The sequence below is a fragment of the Felis catus genome, chromosome E2 (genome assembly GCF_018350175.1).
Source record: "Felis catus isolate Fca126 chromosome E2, F.catus_Fca126_mat1.0, whole genome shotgun sequence".
Lineage (NCBI taxonomy): Eukaryota > Metazoa > Chordata > Mammalia > Carnivora > Felidae > Felis > Felis catus.
The window spans coordinates 27,279,138-27,305,497 of NC_058382.1; the positions used below are offsets into that span (position 1 = coordinate 27,279,138).

The 26,360-nt window shown below is 42.2% G+C and overlaps 1 long non-coding RNA gene across 2 annotated transcripts; it reads right to left on the bottom strand.

The window, feature by feature from the left end:
* Positions 1-1,563: 1,563 nt before the first annotated feature.
* LOC102901743 lies at positions 1,564-26,360 on the bottom strand. 2 transcript variants are annotated; one of them, XR_002149664.3, is made up of 5 exons: positions 26,253-26,360; positions 22,559-22,715; positions 20,711-20,844; positions 8,831-8,903; positions 1,564-1,929 (listed from the first exon to the last, which is right to left on the bottom strand). It is a non-coding gene; the product is annotated as an uncharacterized LOC102901743 (long non-coding RNA). The 2 variants fall into 2 exon arrangements; XR_442054.5 differs by lacking the exon at positions 8,831-8,903.

The window sequence follows — 26,360 nt, forward strand, 5'->3', positions numbered from 1 at the left end:
CAGCAGAGCATAGACCCCCCAACCCAAATTTTCTGACTCTAGGAAGGGTACTTTGCAGGGCTGTGCCAGCTAATGTGGCACCTTTGTGCCAATTAACAAGACACACATCATCCAGGCACCCACAGCCATCGAAGAGGTAGGTGCTGTCCACCCCTCATCCCAGTGCTCCTGTGCAGAACCAGCCCATGCACTGTGCCCTGCAGAACTGGACCTTGTCCCATACATCTGCCTCCTGCTTCTTTCTCCCCTCACTTATATTCTGTGTTTCCCTTCCTATCTCTGACCTTCAATGAGCCCATACACAAACTGAAGCTGGGTTAAACAAGGATCACCAACAGTCTCCCCCATTGTGAAATTCTTTTTTTATGCCTCAGCTGAGGTGGAAAGAAGCAGCCACCCATGAGATAGTATGTGAGCATCCAATAACACCCCAAAAGTTGCCTTTCTGGTAATTATAATTTTGTCATCATCCAAGTCCCTTGGATTAAGCCATTGAAGAAAATCACAGTATGGAATTGATTGACTACTGTATATTTAATGTATATCATTCTGTTTCTTCTGAGATATGCATTTATTGTTTCCATTTAAATGATGAAAGTGCCAAGATCAGAGAAGTTACATATCTTACCAAAGGTTGCACAAGAGGCACACCAAATCTCCCTGATCATAAAGCCAAAATCTATCCACCATATCTCCCAATCACCACCCTTTGATCCCACTTTTTATCAGGTTTTATCCAGGACGCTCTAGAGATTCAAGGTTATTGAGTTTAAGAGTGAAAACCACACCCCAAGCAAATAACGGTGAAGAGAAGGCTACTACTTCATACACCAGGCAAAGTGGAGCGGAGGTGTGGAGGCTCCAGCAACATGACCTCAGTGCTAATTCAGAGATCCCCTTCCCCACGACCCTCAACATGTGCTGTGTGAACTGCAAGCCAGTCTCTTCACCTCTCTGGGCCCCTGGTTCTCCCTTGCTGGAAGGAGATACCAAGCTATTTTTCTTAGCAGACAGTGCTGTCACAGGGTGCAAACAGATGATCTGTAACCAGATGCCATGCAGTTGAAACACCCTCAGTCTTACTGTATACCAGGTCAAGATTCTCTGTGGCTCTTGACAGCCTCTCCACTGTTACCATGGCTTTAAGACCACTTTATAAATTGTTGGCCTGCATCATGAAGCCACAGAATTCAACCAAGGAATGCAGTCGCGCGTAAGGAAAAAAATGCCATCTCCTTCCAGAAACTCCTCACAAGGGTAAAACTACATTTGCCCTTGTGCCTTGTTTAGAGGTGAAGCCACATACTCAATTATGCCGGCCTTCCCCTCTCTCCTTGCAGGTACTGGGTGAGGTTAGGCTGGGGTTATTGATGCAACATTCCTATTTTAAATGCAAAACAAAAGAGACATCGTTTGTCTTGAATGCAAAATAAAGCCCCAGTGCATTTTTCAGGCAGCTGATGCACAATTGGTCTAGCGTTCGTTTCTATGGCAAACACAAAACAAGCAAAAACCCTAGCAGGTTTGAGGTGGTTGCTTCTCTGTGAACACAATCAAGCAAACTCTAAGGAGGCAGTTTTTAATTTGCATTTGTGTTGAATCCTTACATTTATATAAATAGTGCTGGAAATGATTCCCTTGTGTTCTTATAATACTGTATCTGATTTCTGGAAATGGAACTTCCCCAGATCCAAAAAATTAGCAATAACTTAACATCAAACACAAAGTACTTAAAGTGCTGTTTTCAACATTTTTGCAGTTGCTGGGCTAGTAGTGATCTTTAAAGCAGCCTGTCCACAGACGTTTCACATTTGCATAGGATCAAATCATAAATATCTGCTAGAAAGCTCATGGCTCAAAGAAGCTGTACCCGGCCTTTTAATATCTGTAGCTAATTTCCTTTCCATAGTAGGGTTGTCTTTCTTTTATCTGGAAAAAAATAGAAAAAGAGACATTATTGAATCATTAGAATAATTTGTCCCCAATAAGTAAAATTTTCTTTAGATGATTAGATTAATTCTATAGGAAAAAAAGGAGATAATTTTTTGGGTAAGCTCTGATGTCTTATTTCTTACTCAAAGAAATGATCACTCCCTTTCCCACCCACCCTCTTTATTGCACACAAAGACAGACAGCAATAATTTGCTTCCTATTAAGGGACAGGTCCTTAATTTCTCTGTGTTCAGGAGCTGGTGCTTTCATTCCTAGGTTTCTCATCAGTGGATGCCTGGGGCCAATTCCCCAATAATTCTGGCAGGAGAGAGGCAGGGCATGGGCTTCAGAAGACTTCCACACATTCCTGTCCCAGCCCTTAAGGCAAGGCACCAGCTGGAAGGGTGAAATATACTACTTTCATTTAACTCTACAAGTGTCTGCTAAGAAAGGGACTGAACCAACACTGACTCAGAGCTGTAGGACAGACAAATATGAGTGGTGACTCTCATGTATGCCAAACTCCTATGGATCAGGCTCAATATAAACTCGAGATGCCTGAAGTTATTGGGAAAATGAGGGTCCAGTTAAGAGGTGGCAGGAGAGTGAAGGGGCCAAAACTCACAATGATTTGCATTTCATTCTCGTCCCCACCTCCTAACAGCTATGGGATCCCATAAAATGGATTAGTGTCTCTAAATTTTCTTTTCTGAAAAATGTGAATAACATCCCGTTGCTTCCATTAGAGGTAAAGTAATATTATATGAGTGTTTGGCACCCACTAAGTGCTCAGTAAATAGCAGAAATAGAGTAACTGGGTTTGGCCAGGCAAAAAGGATCCCTTCTAGTGTGTGGGTAGCTAGACCAAAGGCATAAATGAGCTACTGGGAATAGCCCACATGGAAGACATTAAAGAAAATGGCCCAATACTCATCCTGAAGCTCCCTTACCACTACAAACCCAAAGGCATCATACTGGGTGGCTCAGGGAACACAGCTGGTTCTTACCACTTGTCTATTTGACATAATGACAAAAGCAAGATTGCAACAAATAAAATTTCCAGAGCATTCCAATTTGGTGTACACAAATGAATATGAATTAGCATGAGACTTGCCCAATAATAGGTGCTCAAGAAGCTCTTATTTGTAAATGAGACTGCTCTCTCCATTACTATGGATAATAATGAGTAGAATGCCTTACAAATTAAGTATAACATCCATTCACTATAATTACTCAAGATATTAGTATTTTTGCTACCTCTATCCACTTGAGAGAGAGAAGCAGATGATACAAATGAGTTCAGAGCTAACATTACTTCTTTTTAGAACAAATAAACTTACATAGATTGTTCAGTGCTCAATTTCCCACCTTGATTCTTGATAAATGGGAGCTAACATTCAGGATGACGACTTAAGGTCCTGCTGGATCCGTCGGTATGAAAGAAAGATTCCACTACAGCCACTAGACTGTTGTTAAGGCAGGAAAGTGGACTCATATTTTCATAGAATGTTAGGGTGGGAATTGACCTTAGAGGTCATCAAATCTAATCTTCTCTTTCACAGATGGGAAAACTGAGACCTAGAGGGATAGGAAGACTTATTCAGAAAGTCAGAAAGCAGGCAAAACAGAGCTAGGACTGAAACAGGATGCCTGACCTTTTTTCACCTCATGTGTGCAAGAAAGTCCATTAGTAACAAAATCAAAACCAATTTAATAACCAAATCCAGATAGATTAGATTAGATTGACATAAAAACCAACAGATGATAGATAGATAGATAGATAGATAGATAGATAGATAGATAGATATAGATCAATTGATCAGAATCTCCACTCCTCATGCACTTGGATAATAGAAAGTTTATCTACTTATCACCCCACTTCTGTTCAATGGGCAGTTTTATTTTTCACCTATGTCCTCATAAAACCATCCCAAGTCTTCTCTCTCTTCTGAACTGTCTGCTTCTAATAGTGACTCACAGTTTACAAAACATTTTTATTATCTTATTGAGAAGCAAACTCATTCATCCTAAACTATAAATGGCTTTCATTACTTGATAATGCATCCTGGGTAAATCCCAGAACCCTATGAGATTATAAACCCTCTTTAGGTAAGAAGTCTGCCTCCCTTCTTCTTACATCCTCCAAGGCAGAGACTCCAAAACAGTTTTATAGACTGGCTGCATCAGAATTACTTGGAGAGCCTTCCAAAAATACCTATTTCTGGGCTTCACTTATGAAAACCCTGACTCAGTAAATCTGAGGTGAACATTTCTACAAAGTTCCCCATGTGGTTCTGAGAATTAACCAGGTTTTGCAGTACCCCACACCAGGCTAATATCCAACAGGACCTCAATAAATACCTGCTAAATGACCTCTGAAGGACAGATTCAAGTCTTTTATAAAACCAACAACTTTCCAGATATATGAGCGATTTTTGGAGCAACTGTTCAGTTCTAAAGACTGCAGGGCATTCTCTTGTCATTTTCTTATTCAAAATTGTAATGGAATTAATCTCCTTTTTGGGATAATTTGTTACAGACTGTGCAGGTGGATGACTGGAAAATATTTAATCATTAATAATCCAGCAGAACTTAGCTCCAATGTGATGCAAAGGTATTAAAAATTACCTTTGGATCATTTGACAAATAATGTCAAAGAAAGAGGGAGGAAAAAGATGAAAGCCTGGGGAAGGGGGGCAGTGCCTTGCCAAGACCAAAATAAATTGCACCTACTCTATTATGACAACTGCTTTGCCTGAGAGAGTTGAAAGGAAGATAATAAATAAAGATGTTCATGGCCAGAGGCCCAGTATCTGCCTGGAAGCCAATGGCCAATGTTTAGGCACGTCTTCCCTGGTTCATGCCAAAGCTTCAAACACATTACCAATAACTGGAGCCATCAAGGTGACCCAAGCTAAGATTGATATATCCAGATGTTGGGTGTGGTCATCAATGTTAATAACTTGTACTAGCAATGAGCAGATGGCTTGAAGGGCAGAGAGAACTTCACATAAAGATAACATGATTCTTATCACTGAGTAAACCTGGGATAAGAAGATCCCAAGAAAAAAACCCAAATCCAAGTTCTAAGCCTTAAATGTGGTCAAATATTTGGGGCAGGGCAGTGATAAGGGTCTTTGGTCTATGTCTGTGGAAGAACTTGTGTTGCCCAAAAGAGATACTAGGAGATTGAATTTAGAGACAAGTTAGTATTCTACCATGCATATGGATAAGGGCTGTCGCAACTTGACCGATGACAAAGACGACTTCTAAGATACATATTTTTTAAACCTGCTGGCCTTTTCTTGTCTCTAAAATAACAATATCACAAGAAGAGATGAGCCAACTGGCGAACATCCATCAGCAAGTGGTCCCAATGAGAACTGCCTGTGCTCTGCCCCTGGACAATGTGACACTCTGCTCCCCAAACTGCCTGTTCAGCAAACCTTTCAACATCTGCGTGTCAGCACCTCAATACAGCAAAGTCATCCTCAGAGCAGAGAGAAGCTCAAGGAATTTGGATGAGAATGGACTTGGGAACCTTGAAGCAGTGGACTCAGAGGATTTGTATTATTTTGTATGTGTGCCCTTTCATGAACAACCAGAAATAAAGTAGAAAGAAGTTAAGAGCAATTCTTGCCATATTTATCCAATTGGATCTATGTTAGATAACTCAGAAAAGGACCCTCAAATTTTCTGATGGCCCTGAAACCATAGAACATCAGAGTAGGCATGCTTTTTAACATCTCTACAATGTCCAAAACTAACATTTTAGACCATTCTCTCAGTTGATTAAAGGGGAGACTGAGACCAAGGAAGTTGGGTGGCTAGATGAATAGAGACAAAGTTCATTTGTGAATCTCTTGTAAAATGCTGTGTGCTTTTCCACACATATCATGAAAGAAAAATGTAGGATGCATGCATGCATGCATGCATGCATGGACAGATGGACGGGAGGAAGGTAGGATGGATGGGTGGATGGATGGATGGATGGATGGACAGGTGGGTGGATGTATGGATGCATGGACAGATGGATGGGTGGAAGGTAGGATGGATGGATGAATGGATGGATGGATGGATGGATGGATGGATGGACAGATGGGTGGATCCCCAACATTACTGCATGAAAAAAAGTGAAACACTTGCAGAAATGTAAATCCAACATGAGAGCTTGAATCAGCAGTTTCTTCCTTCAATCACTCCTTTATCTCCTTCAATTGCCTTAATTCTCCCATAATTAAGACAATTAAATTCAAAAGAGACCTCTAAACCCAGTTTTAAAGTTCTCTTTAGTACATATCCTCAGTGCTTTACTGGGTTTATGCAATCTCATAACTTCCTAAATGTTGACAACCCCCAAATTTGTATCTCCAGACTGGACCTCTATCCTGAACTTTAGGCTTATCTATAAAACTGCCTCTGCAACATCTCCTCTTGTATGTATAAAAGATATTCCAAACTGTATGTCCTGACTAGACTCCTAATCTCTTGTTCCCCATGCTTGGTGCTCCCATATCCCCATCCAGCCCATCAGCAAATTTTGTTGATTGTACTTCAACGAAACAACAAGATCTTACACTTCTTGCCACTCACACTGGTTCAAAACATTTTTATTCTTTTTTTTACATTTTTTTATTTTTGAGAAACAGAGTGAGACAAAGCATGAGTGGGGGAGGGGCGGAGAGAGAAGGAGACAGAATCTGAAGCAGGCTCCAGGCTCTGAGCAAGCGGTCAGCACAGAGCCCAATGCGGGGCTCAAACCCACAAACTGTGAGATCATGACCTGAGCCGAAGTTGGGCGCTCAACCGACTGAGCCACCCAGGTGCCCTTCACTGGTTCAAATTCTGGTCCATCCCACCATGATCCCTCCATTCTCCCTGATTCTAACTTGCTCCACTTTGAGAAATTTTTGACAGAGCATCAGAGAAATCTTGTCAATACGTAAGGTAGATCATGTCACTCTTCTGCTCCAAACCTTCTGAGAGCTCCCTATCTCACTCAGCATGAAAGCTAAATTTCTTCAAATGAACCACAAAGCCCCACATGATCCAGCCACTCATATCTCTGAACTCTACCACTGCTCTCTCCACTCCAGCCACACATGGCTCCTAACTCCCCAAACCCTGAAGCCTGCTCCAATCACATAACTGTGTTCTTTCCCCTCTCGGCCTGAATTCTCTTCCCTTAGATTTCTACCTGGCTCATCTCATCTCCTGCATGTCTTTATTCAAGTGTCACCTTATCAGTGAGGCCTTTTCAAGCCATAATATTTATAATTACACTGGCCATACTCAGAACTTCTTATCCCTTTCTTTACCTTATTTTCCTTTAACACATTATGACTTCACAGGAAGTCCAAGAAGTAGAAGTTAAAATAGTTCTAAAAATAGCCACTGTGACACCCTTGGTCTTCTGCTTTCTTTTCATAGGAACTACAGAAAGTTATGAGGCTTGACTCTTTCTACATTTCCCTGGAAATCGGGCACTAAATCCAGAGCAACGGGCTGAAATTAAAGATATTGATTTGCTTAAATGAAGCACATTTTCCAACACCTGGTTTAAAGGAGAAAAATCTCTTTCTATGCTGTCAAGACACTCTACATTTTGCAGCCTTGAAACAAATGCCAGGAGAATGTCGTTCTTCTTTTCCCATGTTCCCTCTATAATTTTTATTGTATTTTAATTTACCCTTTGTTATCTACCAGCATCAGAAAAATAAAATTCAAATAAAAATACCACCATGACTTGAGATGAGGCAAAGAAGTCTCTCTTTCCCTCTCTCCCCACCCAGACACACACACACACACACACACACACACACACACACACACCCCTCACATAACCTTCTTCACAAGTTTATTTATCTCCTTTTTTCTGACTCCAAGACACCAGCAATGTGTTTTGGGGAGTGTGGGCAAATGCGGAGATTCTGCCTGGAGAGTGGGAATTTGATATTTGCCTTCTCCCAGATCCACCCATTCAAGGGCCCCTTTTGGTTACTTATTGTTGAAATGACTCTGCAATCACACAGTCATAATTGCTGTAAACAAACTGGCTGATCAATCACTTGTGTTTTGTCCTTATCATCTGGGCTTCTTTTTTTTTTTCTGTTTTCCATACTCACCATTTTTCAATTCATTAAAAAGCATAATGATTCATGAATACCTGTCTTACAAAATGTTCGTCTTACAGACCTGGTTCGACTGGCCAGACCTTTTTTTCTCCTGCTACCTATACACTTAACCATGTATCTCCTCAAGTGCTAACTGCTTTCTGGGATGGTAATTATTATAACAATCTCTCATTTGTTGAGATGTCAGGATGTCCTACAGTGGAAGCTTCCTAACTTATCTCCTTATTTCCAAACTTGCCTCTTTAGGCCAACTGAAATGCCTTTTAGAAATTAAACCAGAGCTTGTCTCTACTGCTACTAAAAGCCCTGGAGTGAATTCCAACTGACATTAAAGCTAACTTCAAATTCCATGGCCCGTTCCTTTAGGTCCTGCATGATCTGTTCACTGCCTCTTTCTCAACCTCATAGTCCTCCTCTTTCTCTCTCATTTATTGCTCCCCCGCCACTCTGGCCTTCTTTCTGTTCTACTGCTCACCAAGCTTATTCCTGCCTCTGATCTTTGCACATTTTATCGCCTTTGCCTGAAAGGCTATTCCCCAAGATGCCTGCATGATTGACTCCAGCAAGTAATTCAGGTCCCATATCATCTCTTCAGAGCCCTTCCCTGACCACCTCCACTCCTCCACTCCTCGGGGTTCCCTCTGCTATCGTACTTTTTGTAGAATTGGTCACAAGCAAGAATTCTCTTCTTTGTTGACTTGCTTACTTATTCATTATCTGACTTCTCAATGAGAATCTATGTTCCACTAAAGCAAGGACTTTACCTGCCTTGTTTCCTGTTGCATTCCTAGGGCTATAACAGTTCCTGGCACAGAGTAAGAAGCTCAATAAAAATTTCTGGAATAAAAGAATAAATACATGATCTCACTTAATCTTCACAAAATACAGACAATACAATGGAGGCTTACCAAAGTTAAATTATGTTCCCAAGTCTAGTGTCAGAAGTAGTAACTGAACCTGGGTTTCCAAAACCGTGGTCATTAGGTGAGGACTCTGGGGCTTCATCCCTCTCTTTCTTCAGATGTCTAAAGAGATGCCCAAGTCCTGAGCCATCTCAGCCAGACCCAGAACCATATAATTAATTATTTGGATAGATTGAGAAAACACTAATATCAATCTTCATTCAGTACCTAGACCCTTTCCCAAGCAAAGTGCTGTGTTATAAAATCACAAGCTCTCAAAGCAGACAGACCTACGTTTGAGTCCCAGTTGAGTGGCCTTTGATAGTGTCCTTCACTCCAGACCTCAATTCCCTTATTCTTGTTCTCTAAGTGGGAACATGCCTTCTAGGGTTGCTTTTGGGATTATATGAGATAAGATACAGAAAGTGCTTAGTACTAGGCCAGGAACATGTAATGTTCAATAAAAAATTATCTATTTTTAATGTTGTTGTTAGGACTGAAAAAAATGTGATATAAGAGCTAAGAGAATTGATTTCAGTGTCTTGCAGATCTGGATTCAAATCCTACAACTCTATGGCTTCGGGCAAACTTTGGGACTTCTCTGCGCTTTGATTTCTTTATTTGAATATAGGAGATAATAATAGCACCTGATTTATTGGTTTTTATGAGGAATAAAAGAGAGCATAACCCAAATCTCTGTCCACATAGTAAGTGAACAAAACCTAGCAGCTATTGCTATTATCATCATCACCATCCATCAAGTAAAATAGTGGGGCTTTGTGGGGGATAAGGAAGGAATCTCTCTGCCTCTTCCAAGCCTTGTATCTGTGATCCTAGAATTTCTCCAGACTAGCCAATCTCCCTGCCACCTCTCAGGGCTGAGACAATATACACTAGAATCCTCCATTACGCGCCCCCCCCCGCCCCCTTCAGAGGCCAAAGGCAGCCTAAAATCTGGATCTCTCCTTGAAACCACACCGCACAAATCCAGATGTGCACACACACGCACACACATATACACGCACACACACACAAACCTGCACTCAGAATCCTGCTTAGCTTTCAGAGGAAAGAAAAAGGTGGTTGCTGTTGATCTTGTCAAATTGCAGCCATCCGCATCACAGCTCCCACATACTCCCCCAGGCCCCTGCCTGCAGAAAACACACTCCAGTTCATTTTTTCTTCCTCGCTACCAGTTGGACAGACTTTGTGGACCCTTTTAAGACATTTTGGGGTATTGTTTCCCAGCATATGTGGGCAGCATTACTACTTCCACCCCCTCAGGACTACTTAACAACATCAGCAAAGCAATTAAGCCTGGTTTTCAGGAAAATGCCAGCGGCTCTGCAGTGTCTGGATGGGAGTCTCAGCCCAATTATTTCCAGCTAGTTGTGAACTGCGGAAAAGTGGACTTTACTTCATTAGAATCTCAGCTCCCACTGATTAAAAGTCGGCTGTGTTAGAGACAGTAAGGAAAAATGAAACAATTAAACTTGTCATCAATAAAATTGCTGTGTATTCCTCAATGCAGAGTTTTACTTCTCTCCAGAGGAGTGATTAAAATGAACTGATTGAACTATAATTTGATTGACTGGAGAGCCTCCATCCATTGCGCTGAACCTGAACTTAACACTTATTGCTCTTCTTAGCTTGGGACATAAAACCCTCCTGCAGGCCTGCCAGAGCCTGGCAGATGCTCTGAACCCATCAGGTGGTGCTTGCCCTGCGCAGAGAGATCTGCTGAGGCATGTGGTAGGCAGAATAATGTGCCCCCAAAGATGCCTATGCCTTAGCTCTGACACCTGTGAATATGTTACCTTACATGGCAAAGAGGGACTTTGCAGATGGGACTAAGGTTAAACATCTTGACAAAAGGAGATTATCCCCTTATCCAACGGCCCAATCTAGTTATATGAATCTTTAAAAGAAGAGAACCTTCCTGATGATGTGACTACAGAAGAGTCAGAGAGAGGCAATGTTGAAGTCTTTGGAGATGGGAGACAGGGCCATGAGCTAAGGAATGTGAGTGGCCTCTAGGAGCTGGAAAAGGCCAAGGAAGTGCATTATTACAGGAGCCTCCCAAAAGGAATACAGTCCTATCAACACCTTGAATTAAGCACCATGAGATCTTTGTCATACTTCAGCTAATCTTTAGAAGTGAAAAACAACAAATTTGTGTTGTTTTAAGCCACTGAGTTTGTGATAATTTGTTACAGCAGCGATAGGAAACAAATACAAGGATCTGGGCAAAGCTGGGCAAGAAGGGCAGGCACTGGTATGTATAGTCATAGTCCAGAGGCTGCAGAAATGAGCCAGATGCCAGAAAGGAAGCAAGTTGCATTCATGGCATGACCTGGTGTGCATATGGTGCAAGGATTTGGAAGGGGAGCAGATGGGGAGGAAATGCCTCATGCCCTGAACATGTTACATAGGACATCCAAAGCCATCTGACACACAGAGTTTGCAAGGAGATTACATTACACTTATTTTGCAAAGATCCTGCACCGAGTTGGTGCTCAATAAATGCTGAGTGATTTAAGGTTGAATGAAAAATGTACTAAAAGAATAAATGAATGGAAAAATAAATGTGAATCAAGTAAATGCTGAGTGAGTAAAAATGCTATATCCAAGCCTGATAATCTGGGCATTTTGACATTGGGTCAGGAAACCATACATCTTACCATGCAGAACCCCATGGAAAGCAAGAAGAAAGCCCAGAATAAGGCAAAACATAGTCCTGCTTCCCAATTGCGTTTCTGCATGCAGGTGCTTTGAGCCCATTTCCAGGACTTGCCTGAGATTTGTACCTAGATTTGGAGCCAGAACATGAATTCCAGCTGGGATTTACCACACGTCTTCATCTGCTCAGGCCACCATAACAAAATGGCACAGATGGGGTGGCTTAAACAATAGAGATTTATTTTTCACAGTTCTGGACGATGGAAAGTCCAAGGTCAAAGTGCAGCCTGATTCATTTCGTGGTGAGGTCTCTCTTCCTGGCTTGCAGATGGCTGACTCCTTGCTCTGTCCTCACATGACCTTTCTTCAATACTGTGCTCGGATTGGGAGAGAGAGAGAAAGACAGAGCCCTTGCTTCCTTCCTCTTCTTGTAAAACCACTAATCCCGAGGCACCTGGGTGGCTCAGTTTGTTGAACGTCCAACTTCAGCGCAGGTCATGATCTCACCATTTGTGAGTTTGAGCCCCACATTGGGCTCTGCGCTGACAGCTCAGAGCCTGGAGCCTGCTTCGGATTCTGTCTTCTTCTCTCTCTGCTCCTCCCCACTTGTGCTCTGTCTCTCAAAAATAAATGTAAATTTTTTTTTAAAAAACCACTAATCCCATCATGAGGACCCCACCCTCATGATCTAACCTAATCTTACCACCCAAAGACCCTGTCTCCCAATGCCATCACTTGGGGGGTTAGGACTTCAACATATAAATTTGGGCATAGGGGACACAAACATTCAGTCTCTAACACCAGAACAGCTGTGTGACCTTCAGTGACTTACTTAACCTTAGTGATCTCCATGATCTCATCTGCAAGTCAGAGTCTAGGAAACAAGTGACAGAGAGCACTCACAGAGTACCTATCATATCTCAGGCTCTTTGCTAAGTGCTCTCTGGGCATTAAACATCTTACCACTCCCACTAATCCTGTACATTCTGACAGCATATTATAATTTTATTATAGAAATAAGGAAATGTATGACACCTAGAAAGAGGGAGTAACTCATTCATGATCACAGTGGCAAGGCCAAAATTTGGACCCAAGTCTATTGGAAACCAGAACTGGGAATCTTAACCCAACATAAAGGAATATTATGATTGAGGCTGATATGATTGCTCGAAAACTCTTCAGTCCTAGAAACACTTTGCAGAGCTAGTCAAAGGCAGTTAAGGCCATGTAAATCCTCTCTTAATAATTCAAAGGAAGCTCTAAAATACCTATAGTTGAATAACCAAAGTGTGTGCGTGTGTGTGTGTGTGCGCGCGCGCGCACGTGTGTGGTTTTGCCTGTGTATATTTGCCGACATTGTGCATAAACTGTCATTATGCAATAGAAATGTTCCACACAGAACAAAGTACTGTACAAGGGCTGCCATTCATGTGGCGTCCCCTAACAATTGATGCTTGCTGCCATTTTCCACTGGAAAAGAAATGCGATTTCTGTATGTCAGGTGACAGTCTTTAAAAGGCCTCCAATGATTCATATTTCAATGTGTATTTAATTCACCCTGGCAAACAGCCTATGTGAGCCTCTCCACTGCCTTCTTCCTAGCAACCAAGGCCTTTTGTCACAACTACTTCAAATGGGCTTGCAGTTGCTTTGCGTGTAGGGCTCAGATTCCTGACGCCAGGGCCCGCCTCTCCTCTCCAGCTCACAGCATTGAAAGAAAGATGGATCAATGTGGCCTGTACCTTGAGAATGAGTTCAGTGTCAAAGGTTCACGTCCATCTTGTTTATGAGTCTTCTAGCACAACCCAGTGCATCATGTTGCTCAGGAATAAGAGGCTTATGTGAGGCTAGCTTGTAACTAGAGCTATGCCAAGACTGTTCTATTCCATGACTCTGAGGCTGTGTCCCTCACTCCGGCCTTTGTGAAAGCCTCCAGGGGGCCACCCAACTAGCTCCCATGATGGAAGGAAAACAGGCATGGGAGAGGGGAGAAGTAATTGTGCTTCTTGAGCAGTGTCTGACTCTACAGATAGATCTTCATTTTTACAAAATATATTTCAGAGAGAGAGAGAGAGAGAGTGTGTGATCAGGGGAAGGGCAAAGGCAGAGGGAGGGAGAGAGAGAGAGAGAGAAAGAGAGAGAGAGAGAGAGAGAGAGAGAGAGAGAGAGAGAGAGAGAGAATCCCAAGCAAGCTCCATGCTCAGCATGAAGCCCAACTCAGAGCCTGGATCATGACCTGAACCAAAATCTAGAGTGAGACACTCAGCTGACTGAGCCATCCAGGCACCCCACTGCAGATAGATCTTCTTTCCCCACTTTATAGATTACATCTTTCCCAGGCTTTCAGAAAGCATCTGTATGCCCATGACTCTCAAGTTTAGTCTCCAATCAAAGTGTCTTCATCAAAGTCTAGACCCAAAGAGCCAACAACAAATTGCCATCTCAGCCTACATACCATATAGACATCCCAGACTCAAAATGTCCAACTGTTTGATCTCCCACACACATATTCACACATGTTCTTATCTCATTTTTACTCACTTCAATAAATGACACCATTGTTTCTCCAGGGAATCATCACTGAAAATTCTATCTTTCCCTGACATCCAACCCATTGGCAACTCTGGTTTACTCTACTTCCCAAATATTCCTCAACTCTACCTACTTCCCTCCATCCTCACTACTATTGTCAGCTCTTAAATACCATGAAATCCTCTTAATTGGTCTCACCATGGCTACTCTTGGCCTTCCACCAAATTAGTTACTTCACTATGTTAAGAGTGATCTTTTTTAAACCAAAAATTGGATCACATCATTCCTCTGATTTAAGTACTTCTGTGACTTCCCTTTATCTGTAATATAAAACCTAAGGTCCTTTACTTGGATTACAATGCCCAACATGAACTATCCCCTCCCTCCCTCTGCAATGTTATCTAATGACCGTCCTTCCCTCATTTATTATGGTCTCATCAACCTGGATTCCTCTTGGCTCTGCAAATATGCAAGCTTTTTATTATCTCCTGGCCATAACACATGTTGTTCTATCTGCCTGGAAAGCTCTTACCTCTGCTTTTCCCATGTTGTCTCCTTTTATCCCATTAAGAAACTCAGCTTTGGTGTGCCTGGGTGGCTCAGTCAGTTGAGTGTCTGACTTTGGCTCAGGTCATAATCTCACAGTCCATGAATTCGAGCCCCACGTCAGGGTCTGTGCTGACAGCTAGGAGCCTGGAGCCTGCTTCAGATTCTGTGTCTCCCTCTCTCTCTCTCTGCCCCTCCCTCACTCATTCTCTCTCTCTCTCTCTCTCTCTCTCTCAAAAGTAAAATAAAAACATTAAAAATTTAAAAAAAGAAAGAAACCCAGCCTCATTACACTATCTTCATAGTTTATTCACCTTCTCCATCCCCACCATACTCTATCATTTCATATGATTCACCTTTATAGACTTACAACAATTCATTTTTATCCATTATTTTCCTATCTTTTATTGTCTATTTCCTCCTCTAACTTGGAAACTCCAGGTGGATTTGTTCCATGCCTGGAATAGAGCCAATGCTCAGTAACTACTTAACTAATTAAGAGCTACACAGATGAATGATTGGCTTGCCCAAAATTCCACAGCTAACAGGTGACAGGACCAGGATTCAAACCCACATCTGCCCCTCTCCATAACCTGTACTCTTGAGTCATGATTTTTGGCCTCAGAGCTAGTCATTGGGAAATTCATGTGTCTGCCTTCCAGCCCATTATGCCAGGAGTCCAGCATTCATATGCTGCCATTCCCACCGAAGGTTTTGGTAGAAGATAATCCTCTCACAGAGAAGTCAGAGGTGGAATTCCAGACATCCAAAGGAAGGAGAGGCCCCTGTACCATCCAGGGAAGCTTTCTGGTCTACCTATGTTTTAAGTTGTGACCATCTAGGACACATACTCTGCCTATGTAATTGGCATAAGAAAGGACAACCGACTACTCCCCAAAAACTCATCTATGGGTCCCCAGAGACTGAGTTCTGAGTAGATGGGGCCATGAAGACATTCAGAAACTTTTCAGTGGCTAAGGAGCTTATTACAAATATTTTATGTATCCCAGACAAATGCCTTAGGCCCACCTGAGTTCCATGAGCTGTGGGGGCATCTCTGAGCACACAGCCAGCATCCTATCTCAAGTGTGTCTCAGCAAATCTCTATTTCTTTCTATCCTCAAATATTATCTAAATCCATGAAGATCCCTCAGCGACTGACACGTGTAGCCCCGAAGTATATGCTAGATAATAACTCCAAAGGACATCCTCAACCTACGTGGCATGAGAGTCTGGACAAATGCCTCAGCTTCCTATTTGTCAGAGTGACAATTTTGCAGTGCATTCTGCACCATTCCTCAGAGAGTCCCCAAGTGAAATTGAACCCCCATTACCCACTGTGGTAAGTCACTCAGTAATACATCTTCTACCAGCTTTTCTTCTCTCTCTTCCTGCTTTCTCACTCTACTTACTTGGATCACCCCACAACTAAACTACTTACACACAACTCTGTGCCTCAGGCTCTTCTTTCAGGGAAACCAACTTTAAGAAGGGCTAAGTCCTACTTTAGTGTTCACCACTCAAGGAACTACAAGCTGAAAAGAAAAAAAAGCCAAGTATTGGCTCTGAGTAGTGCCCCCAAAATGAAAAGTTTGGAAGCAGAGACCACTGCAATGCGAAGAAACCTTCCCAACTGAGTCAGTCCTTGGCCTTTTGACCATCAGTAACCTTGAACTTCTGAGGTCATCTTGCTCCACTCTAAAACTTCTCATAGCTTCCTGCCCCTTTTACCCAGCACCTAAACCTCTTAATATTCCTCCAACTTATTGCTATAGGCTCACTGTTCTGCTTACAATGGTTGCTTCAAACCTCTGCACTCCCTATGTTCCAGTGGAACACCAGACTTCCCCACCTTGGATACTTTGTTTCTTATACCTCCATCTACCCTGTTCAAGAAGCCATCCACATAGGACCAGCTTATGTCATTCAGCTTGTGTCATCACACTGAGCCCCACGTTTAGAAGGGCCCCTGTGCTTGAGTTAATGTTCTGCTCTTGTCATCTTAAAATTCTTAATTATCTTTTGAACAAGGAGATCTGCATTTCACTTTGCGCTGGGCCCTGAAAATGGTGTGGTTGGTCCTTTCTCCAGAGCATGCAGGCATGAGATTGGACTTTTGATTTACCATACAGGATTGTCAAGGAATTATCATGTCTCATATTAGGACAGAATCTCTTTCTCCTCTCTCGCCTCTCAGACCAAAATATTTTTAAAGCCAAAAGTGGATTATTTGAGAGAAGGAGAATATTGTTTCAAGGCTGCCTCTGCCCATTTTCTTAGTAAATTTGGGACCAAGAGCAGAGTTAATCTGAACATCCTCAGGGGTGCCAAATATTCCCAGGCGCCCAATAAATATTGTCAAGAGGTAGAGGCTATATCTGTGAGTTTTAAGGAAGGGGAATTCCGAGGGTGCTCTCTCATATCTCCTTTGTTGAGTCTCAACATCTTATTTCAGTATTTTGCAGGTCTTTAAATACCCATGGTTTATTTATGAACTGAGGGTTATTAACTGTTTGAAACTTCATTAAGTCCTTCCCTGGGGATAGTCTCAGCTGAGGTCCTTTTAGATGATCCCTCCCCAAATATCTGTCTAGTTTAGATTTAATAGAACAGTTTATTGTATGTTGATAAAATAATAATGAATTAATAAAGCTTTCACTGAGACTTAGGTAACAGATACATAATCTATCGTTGTTAAAGCACCATGCAAATGTTTTTAATAATCAGCATTTAATATGCAGCAACCCAGACGTAAATCCAGCCTCAACACACATTTGGAAAGTCATTTTAAGCAGCTCATGAGTTTCTTGGAGAGGGGAAAACCCTCTCCAATTAAAGCCAATTGTACTGTGGGATATCTGGTATCCTCGAGTCCCTTAAACCCTGGTAGGGACCCTGGGCCCTTAGTTCAGGAGAAGCAGAGAACCCACCATTGGGAGATGCCCCCAGCTTCCTCTCCCCAAGAGATTGGAATTTGTAGATTCTTGACACTTCTGCCATGAATTTTGAGATGCTCCACCCAAGAAATGAATCAAGGATACTATAACCAGGTGATTTGGACACCCATGTTTATATAAAACATTACAAGGATAGCTACTAAGGAGCTTCACAGTGGCAGGTGGGAACTGCCACAAAAATCATATATAATAGTTATATCTTGTATACAACAGAAATCTTATCTGCTGTTTATGTTCTCTCTATCAGACTTGCCCTCTGGCTTGACTTTTCCAGACAAGAGTCCTGTACCAATATTTAGACCAAATATCACAATAAAAGTTATTCTTTAGGGGTGCCTGGGTGGCTCAGTCGGTTAGGCGTCTGACTTCAGCCAGGTCACGATCTCGAGGTCCATGAGTTCGAGCCCCGCGTCAGGCTCTGGGCTGATGGCTCGGAGCCTGGAGCCTGTTTCCGATTCTGTGTCTCCCTCTCTCTCTGCCCCTCCCCCGTTCATGCTCTGTCTCTCTCTGTCTCAAAAATAAATAAATGTTAAAAAAATTTTTTTTAATTAAAAAAAAAAGTTATTCTTTATCCTCTTTTCCTGTATCTTATTCTTGAAAGAATGTTGATGCTTAGGTGACTGACACTGGTTATCACCTTGAATTTGTGCAAAAGGTCACATTTCAGGTTGAGACTTTCATGATCTTAGAGAAGTACCCAGGAGAGGTGTGAGCAAGTTGTCATGGAAGTGTCCCATTTCAACACCTTGAGAAAGCCAGCTTATTCACCTATAGTGAATGGAGATAGAGACCTATATTATAACCAGACCATCTCCATCACTGACTAATCTCAGTGCCTGCAGCACCACCATCACCACATTTCCTTGGGATTAACTGTAAACCCTGAATGTGGTAAAGTGAAAGAAGTGTTGGGTTTAAAACTAGAATAATTGAATTCAAGGCCAAGACATAATCTTACTAGCTGTTGTTCCCTTAGGTAGGTCCCTTCTCTGAGCCTAAGAAAGGACATTGGATTTCATGAACTTGAAATGCACTTTCAGCACATTTCAGTGCATTCTGTCTGGGGGAAGTAAGACATTTAATTTCATTAGTAGCCATAATCACCTTAGCACTGATTAGTTTGCTCAATATGGAAACACCTTGAAAAGCAGAGAGCAGGTCAGTGAGAGTGTGACTGCCAAGACAGGCAATCTTGCTGAAGTCAAGCAATTGGGGCATGAGGTGGTTCTAGGAGAACAGGTTCTAGCATGGCACTTCAGTGAGAAGCTCTGGCTATTGAAGCATAAGGTGTGGACATTTCAAAGCAAAGAGAAGAATGAAGAAGGAAGGGAAGAACTGTAAACAAATAAAAACTTCACTATGTTGTCCTTTTGGCCAGGAATGGTCTCTGGTCACTGGTAACAAGTAATCTCAGCTCTGTGTTCATCCCAGAACTTGGTGCATAAAAGCCATCCTGTACATTTGGAGCCATATTGCCTTGACATCCAATCCTGATGAGTTTCTTAAACTCACTGTGCTTTCATGTCTTCATCTGGAAATTGGGACCAATAGCCCTCATAGAGCCATCATGAGTCAAATGAGTCCATATATGTAAAATTTGGCTCAGTGAGGTTTGCTATTATTTTCCCTCTGCCCCTGTGTTTCTATTTCATGGTGAGTGAGGATGGGAGGTTCAGAGAGAGGAAACTTTATTCCCCTGTTCTGTGGATAATAGCCCCCTTAGTTCTTACCATACTTTCTTAGAGATCCTGTCATCTCTTAGACTGTCAGGCCAAGAATAGTGCCTCAGACAATGGCCTTGGGCAACATAAAAGGGATTTACAGCCCAGCTGGCAACTCAGGCTGCTGCCTCCTCTAGGGGGATTTTGTCCTTAGAGGCTCTAAAATTCCAGGGAAGAAATTACAGTGTCATCTCTTAGCTTTGCCCCCAAGCACCTGTCTAACACTCTTTAGCATTTTCAGATGTATACATACACAGATGCACCTGTACACACAGGTTTGTGTAAGTACACATATACATGTTCATAGACATAAGCACCTATACACACTTACACAAATCTGCAGAGAGAAATATACATATAAACATGCACATATATACACTCACACAGAATAATATATGTATGTACACATAGAGACATGTACTGATGTAAATACACCCACAAGAGGAAAAATATTGATATATGTATCTATACTGGTACAATGTCACTTGGCAACTGGACCACATGTCCAGCAACTTTAAGTAAAAGAGAACCTAGGAAACCATGCCTTCAGCCCTCAGTTCTAGTTCAGTCAACACTACATAGACCCAACTTTGTAGGTGTGCTAGGGACTCAGAGTGGAGGATGGAGGCAGGTCAGAGGAGACTGTCCCACAGGCTCTAGGAAGGTCCAGCTTTCAGAAATTTGCCAGCCCTGAGAATCCATGGAAGTGAACACCAGGCTCTCCTGGTCAGAAAGTAAGCAAGAGCACTCTGTTTCTTAGACCTATGGTCCCCAACCCCAGATTTCCCACCAGCTATGAAAAGGAATTTCTGAGGAGCTCCTGGCCAACCAAAAGTAGAACCAGCTAAGAGTAACTTCAGCCTGATCAGATTCGCTGGAAGAAGAGGAAACCTAGATGGGCATTAGCCAGAGTTCACCAGAGTTCACCAGAGTTCACCAGAGTCAGGGGCAGGGGTGAAAGATGACTGGGGAGAGTCATGGTGCTATGGAATCTAAAACATAGCCTCTACTGCTCCTTTGAGGAGGTTCTGCCTAGAGCATTTCTGCCACATTTCTCCATGAGGTTTTGTTGATTCTAAAACACTCATGGCTTCCTGTTCCCACATGCCTTCTTTCTGCCCCTCACTTACAGGTTACAGACCCATGACCAGCATCCTCACAGGACACCTATGGCCTACTTCAAGATGGCAATTCCCACCTGCTCATGAAGGCCCCAGAGTCACCATCAAGACAAATAAAAGGTTTCAGGTCATGGAGAAAATGACCACTGGAAAACTCAGTCTAAAATAATCTACTTTGCATGTTACCTGGAGGTACAAAATAGAATGCGTCCCATCACGATTCCCCAGAATGACTCAAAGAACATTCTCAGCTCTCAAGAATTCCTCAAGTTGGCTGCCATCATAAAAATCATTTATGGGAGGCTTCCATTCAAATGTACCTGGAATGAATAGTATATTTACTTTTAGGAGCTGTTACCATAAGGAGAGCTCATAGAACAGTTAAATTTTAATAGATAACACTCTAAAATATTAGGTACTCCCTTGGACTTCTCACTTAACTGGGCTACCCAAAATAAGCCGTTTCAAATTCCTCACCTGTCCCACTGCAGACGGAACTGTTCAGGTAGAAGCAAATGAAGCAAATGTTCACAAGCAAATGAAGAGCTTGTGGCAGGATTCATGTACCATGAAAAGTCTGGTCTGAATGGCCATGTTGTCCTAACGAACTCTGTGAGTTTATGAATCCATGACATGATGGAAAAGACACAGGACTTTGGAATAAGGTTTACCTCATGAATTGGGGAGCCAAATAGGGAGTTCGTATTTGAATTGTAAATCCTAGTGCCTAATCTGGAGCCAGGTTTCTACTTCGAGAGGGCTATAAGCCCAGATGATTGATTGACCCTCCAAGTTTTATCACGTCCCATAAGTCCTCATGACCAGTCCCTGCTTTTTTTTTTTTTCTTTTTTTGGCTTGTGTTCACATGTATCCTACATTCTCATGTGAAGTGACTTAGGGTCTGAGAATATGCCCACTTCCGTGGCTCTGCACTTGCCGTTCCCTAAGCAAGTGCTCTAATCCTCCACTCCTCACCTTTTGGACTCTTACACATACTTCAAGTCTCAGTCCAAGAGGTATCCTCTCTGAGTAGCCTTTTTTGACCCACCTTTCCTGGAGGCTGCGTCCTTCTATGAGCTCCTTGAGCACAATGTCAGAATTTTTGCTTTCATCTAAATTTCTCCAACTAGACTACATGAACTTTTTAGGAAGATAGCAAGTATTTATCTTATTGCTGTTATCTTTAGCAGTATCCTGGAGTCTGGTATGTAACAGATGTTTCAATAGCATTAGCTGCATACCTGGATGAATTCAGTGGATACGAAGCAGCTAGTGTAGTGATTAAGAGCCAGGCTTTGAGCTAGACTGCCTGGGTTTGTATCCTTGTTCTGCCACTTACTAATAGTTGGACTCTGATAAATTCCCTTATCCTTTCTGTATCTCAGCTTCTTCATCTGCAAAATGGGTATTATTATAATCATAGGGTTATTATGAGGATTAAGTGAGCTACTATGCATAAAATGTTTAAATAGTGGCCAGTGCATAGTAAGCACTCAGTGCATGTTTGCTGTTATTATTACATCAAATAAGTACAAAAGCATTCCCATCTGGGCATTATCAGTGATTCTGAAAACTTTTCAATGGTCAATGCCAGAAGAGAAGAGGGCAAGAAATGGCTCTACTTGCCCTTTGGCTCCTATAACCATCTCTTCTCTGGAGCCCAAACATCCTCTGTTTAGTCTGAGTGGACTTTATTTACAAGGGCCTAGTTAATCAAGTCCATCTGTAATGTAAATGTGCTTCTCATTATGCTAATGCAAGCACTAGACATGCAAATCCATAAGCATTTGCATGCCTAATGCAACAGTTCTTGTCCACCCTGTTCTGTTGCTATTTACTATCTAGTTTTTATGACTTATGGATTTCCAACCCTTTAAATTTATATCAGCGCCGTGACATATCTGCAAGCAGCGACAGTTTTATGAGCACTAAAAAAGCTGCAACACACCACCACTAAATACTAATGACATAAATGCTAGCTGTAATGGCCCCTATTTTTATTACAATACCAAACCTCAATATATTGCAATTACCTCTGCACTCAAACCAGACCAAGCCACACTGTACAGGAGCCAGACCAGTGGAGAAGATGTGACCCACAGTAGAGTTTCCGGGTCAAGCCAGTCTATAGCTCTGAGGAGCTGCAGTCAGCAATTATGGCAGGAATTTCATCTTGAGAATCCACTGGGCCTGGAAGTCAGAGATCTCCATTAGAGACAATACACTTAGATGCTGAAATAGGCCTTAAAACTCTCAGGTATTGTTCAGAGATGGCTCATATGTTTTAGCCCAGCCACTCTCTGCCCTCCCCATGAAAATGAAGAATAAAACCAAGGAAAGGTGTCACAACTACAGGTCCCCACTCCCAAATGTGTCCCTAACTTGCTATGTGACCCTGAGCAAGTCCCTTCCCTCTCTAGGCTTTAGTCTCTTCATCTGAAGAAGAGAAACTAAATATCGCTAAGAGTGTTTCCATGTCCAATATTCTGGGACTGATTCTATAGAAAATTCAAGCCCAAGATGTAGCCATTAATTTTCTCCAGAATGAAAATATATCTACCAAGACATTTTTATGCCTGGTTTTATAAGTTCTGATTTTGCACCTTAAAATAATAACACCTTGAATTTATTTTATGGCATTTTCCATCTAAAACACTTTTCTGTCTGTTATGGCATTCATTCTTGGTGTCCTGAGAGAGTTGAGCCAGACAGGATTTTTTTTTCCATTGTGAAGGTGGAGAAGTTGAGGCTGGGAAAGGGAAAAAGGGTTTCCCAAAATTTTAGAGCACATCAGGGCCAATGTCCAAATTAAAACCTATGCCGTTATTGGCGACCTTTTATTCAGCTGTCTCTACCTGTCCTGTGGCTACCCCTTCCAGAATCTGTAAGAGTGACCTTTCTTGGTATAATAAGAAGGGCAATGAAAAGATCTTGGACCAGCTTCTCTACAATGCTTCCAATTCCACCACTGGGGTTTTGTTCATTTGGCTCCTGATATGAGCCCCTGGGAGAGGTAGTTCCCTAAGCAGTTATCCATCACCAGCCTTTCTGTGGACTAATTTACAGGATCACTTTTCCCAGGGAGAAATAGTTAAGGGCAGGCTCAAGTGACAGGTGTGCATCAGTTGAGAACATGGGGGCATTTTCTGGGGGCAGGAAGCCTGGATGGGGGATATTAAATGGTCACAGGAAAACAGGAGTGGATGGTCTTGAGAGAAAAGAAGAAGATCAATGAGGACAAACTGTCCCATCGAAGGCCAGTCTCCTACTTCCATTTGCCCTGTAGGCCATGAGATGAAGTCCTGCTGGCTCAATGCAGAAAAAGATGATGCTTGGGGCGCCTGGGTGGCGCAGTCGGTTAAGCGTCCGACTTCAGCCAGGTCACGATCTCGCGGTCTGGGAGTTCGAGCCCCGCGTCGGGCTCTGGGCTGATGGCTCAGAGCCTGGAGCCTGTTTCCGATTCTGTGTCTCCCTCTCTCTCTGCCCCTCCCCCGTTCATGCTCTGTCTCTCTCTGTCCCAAAATAAATAAACGTTGAAAAAAAAATTAAAAAAAAAGAAAAAGATGATGCTTAACCTATTTGCTTAATAGCATTTTCAACATTAGAACTTCTCTTGATCATTATTTGACTAAGACTATTAAAATCCATTCAGAATGAAGAGAAACCACTGAGAATGGCTAAAAAGTGGTGTCATGGACTGAATTGTGTCCCCTCAAAATTCATATATCAAAGCCTTAGCCCCCAAAGTGATTGTTTGGAGACAGGGCCTTTAGAGAGCTAATTAAAGGTAAATGAGGTCATAAATGTAGGGCTCTAATCCAGTACGAGTGATGTCCTTATAAAAGGAGAGATGCTAGAGATGTATGCACACAGGGAAGACCACAGGAGGGTAGAGTGAGAAGGTGATCATCTGCAAGCCAAGGAGAGAGGCTACAGGAGATACCAAACCCACCAACACTTGATCTTGGATATCCAGCCTCCAGAACTGGGAGCAAATAAAGCTCTGTTGTTAAGCCACCAGTCTATGGTGTTTTGTTATGGTTCTGGTTGACTCCCTCAAAGGAAAAGCTGTAGGAGTAAGCTTAACCTCACATTAAATGGAGATCTGTGTCTGAAGAGGCTAAGGATATAAAATGATAGGGAAAGGCAGACTCATCTTCAAGGAAATACCTCAGCTGTCTCAAAATCCCATGCAGGAATGAATAGAATCCTGGGGAAACTGCCCAGTAAACTCTGCGTAAAGAGCAAATTAACAAAGAGATGAAAAGAATCCCAACACATGATACTTCAGCAAACAACTACTCACTCCAGTACCACAAAATAGGGAACAGTCACCCTGGGTGTGAGCATGTATTTGGCAGAACTTGAATTGTATCTCCCCTTATGAAGTCTGAAATCCTCATAAAAGATGAAAAGGTCATCTCTTTAGGTAAGGCATTATTCTCTAGTATTAATATAGTTGATTGACTGTAGATTTCTATATCACTTAAGACTTTGGTCGGCAACAAAAGTAAACCCAACCCACATGGCTTAAGCAAAAAAAAGGAAATCATGTAACCAAAAGATCCTGTAAGTGAAAAGTTTATAAACCTAAGCATTCTCAGGCACAGCTGGAAGAAAAAGCTTTAACAATATCATTAGGACAAGGTTTTCCTGTTTGCTCACATCTATCTTCCTCTATGTTAGTGTGATTGTCATGAAGCTCCTCCCTTTTGATCCCATAATGCCTGCTCATAGCTACACAATATATTTCCTTTCATATCCCATCGGCTCCAGGGGGATCACAGGAACAAATCACTATGTCCCAGGAAACTTATGACTCTGATCAGCCAGTTAAGAGTCACATGCCTGGAGGAAGTAGAGGAATCGGCTTTTCCCAAAGCACACATATTACTGCTGGAGGAAGGGGAGGGGAAAAGATACACCTTTAACTGAGAAATGAGGGCTATTACAAAAGACAGAGTGAATGGATGGTTGGGTGGTCAAAACACAACCAATGTACATTCTGACATGACTTCCTTTTGTAGGTAAATTTCTGGTGTTAATAAGAGGAGGAAAGGTAGAGGCATTGTCCAAAGAAGACAAATCTGGATGAGCCCATGTGCTCTCAGTTGCATGTAACCAATCACCTTGACTATTGGAGAAATAGTCCTTCAGGGTGCATATGAAAAGTCACCTGTTGGATCTCTGGTCTTAGTTATGCCATATAAGGAGCTTAGATGTCATCTTTCCCATCCTTACAACAAGAAAAATGCTAAACAAACTGAAAAATCAATATATTTTTTGAACCCATTAGAGATTTGGGATTATAGGGCAAACCGATGTCCTGAAATGTGGAGAGACGGTTAACTACAGAAAAACACAGCCAAAATCAGCTTACTTGGAGCAGAAGCTACTGGAGTCTTAATTCAATATGACAAATAAATGCAAATTTTGGTGAATTTCTGGCGGATGAATGTGGATGAATGTGGACTAGCTTGAGAGTGAGAAAATCATGGGGGCCACAGTCTTACATTTATCCTCACACTTCCATGAGTTTTAACTCCAGAAACCCCACCAGATCCCCATGGTGAACAGCCAGGACAAATCCCTCATATTTCTGACTAAGACAGGGGGGGAAAGTAACATTTTGAAATATGCCCAGTGCATTCTCCATAACAAAGGCTTATTCTCCAGTTAAAAGAATTTTACCAGAGCCTTATCTCAAATAGGCAGAAAGTCACTTACCCAACAGCAGCCCCCTCTAGACTCCCTATCTCATCTAAAGAAAGGGAGAGAGAAAGAAAAGTAAGAAACTCTTGTGAAGGTCACAGCCTAGGGAAACTAAAACACTGG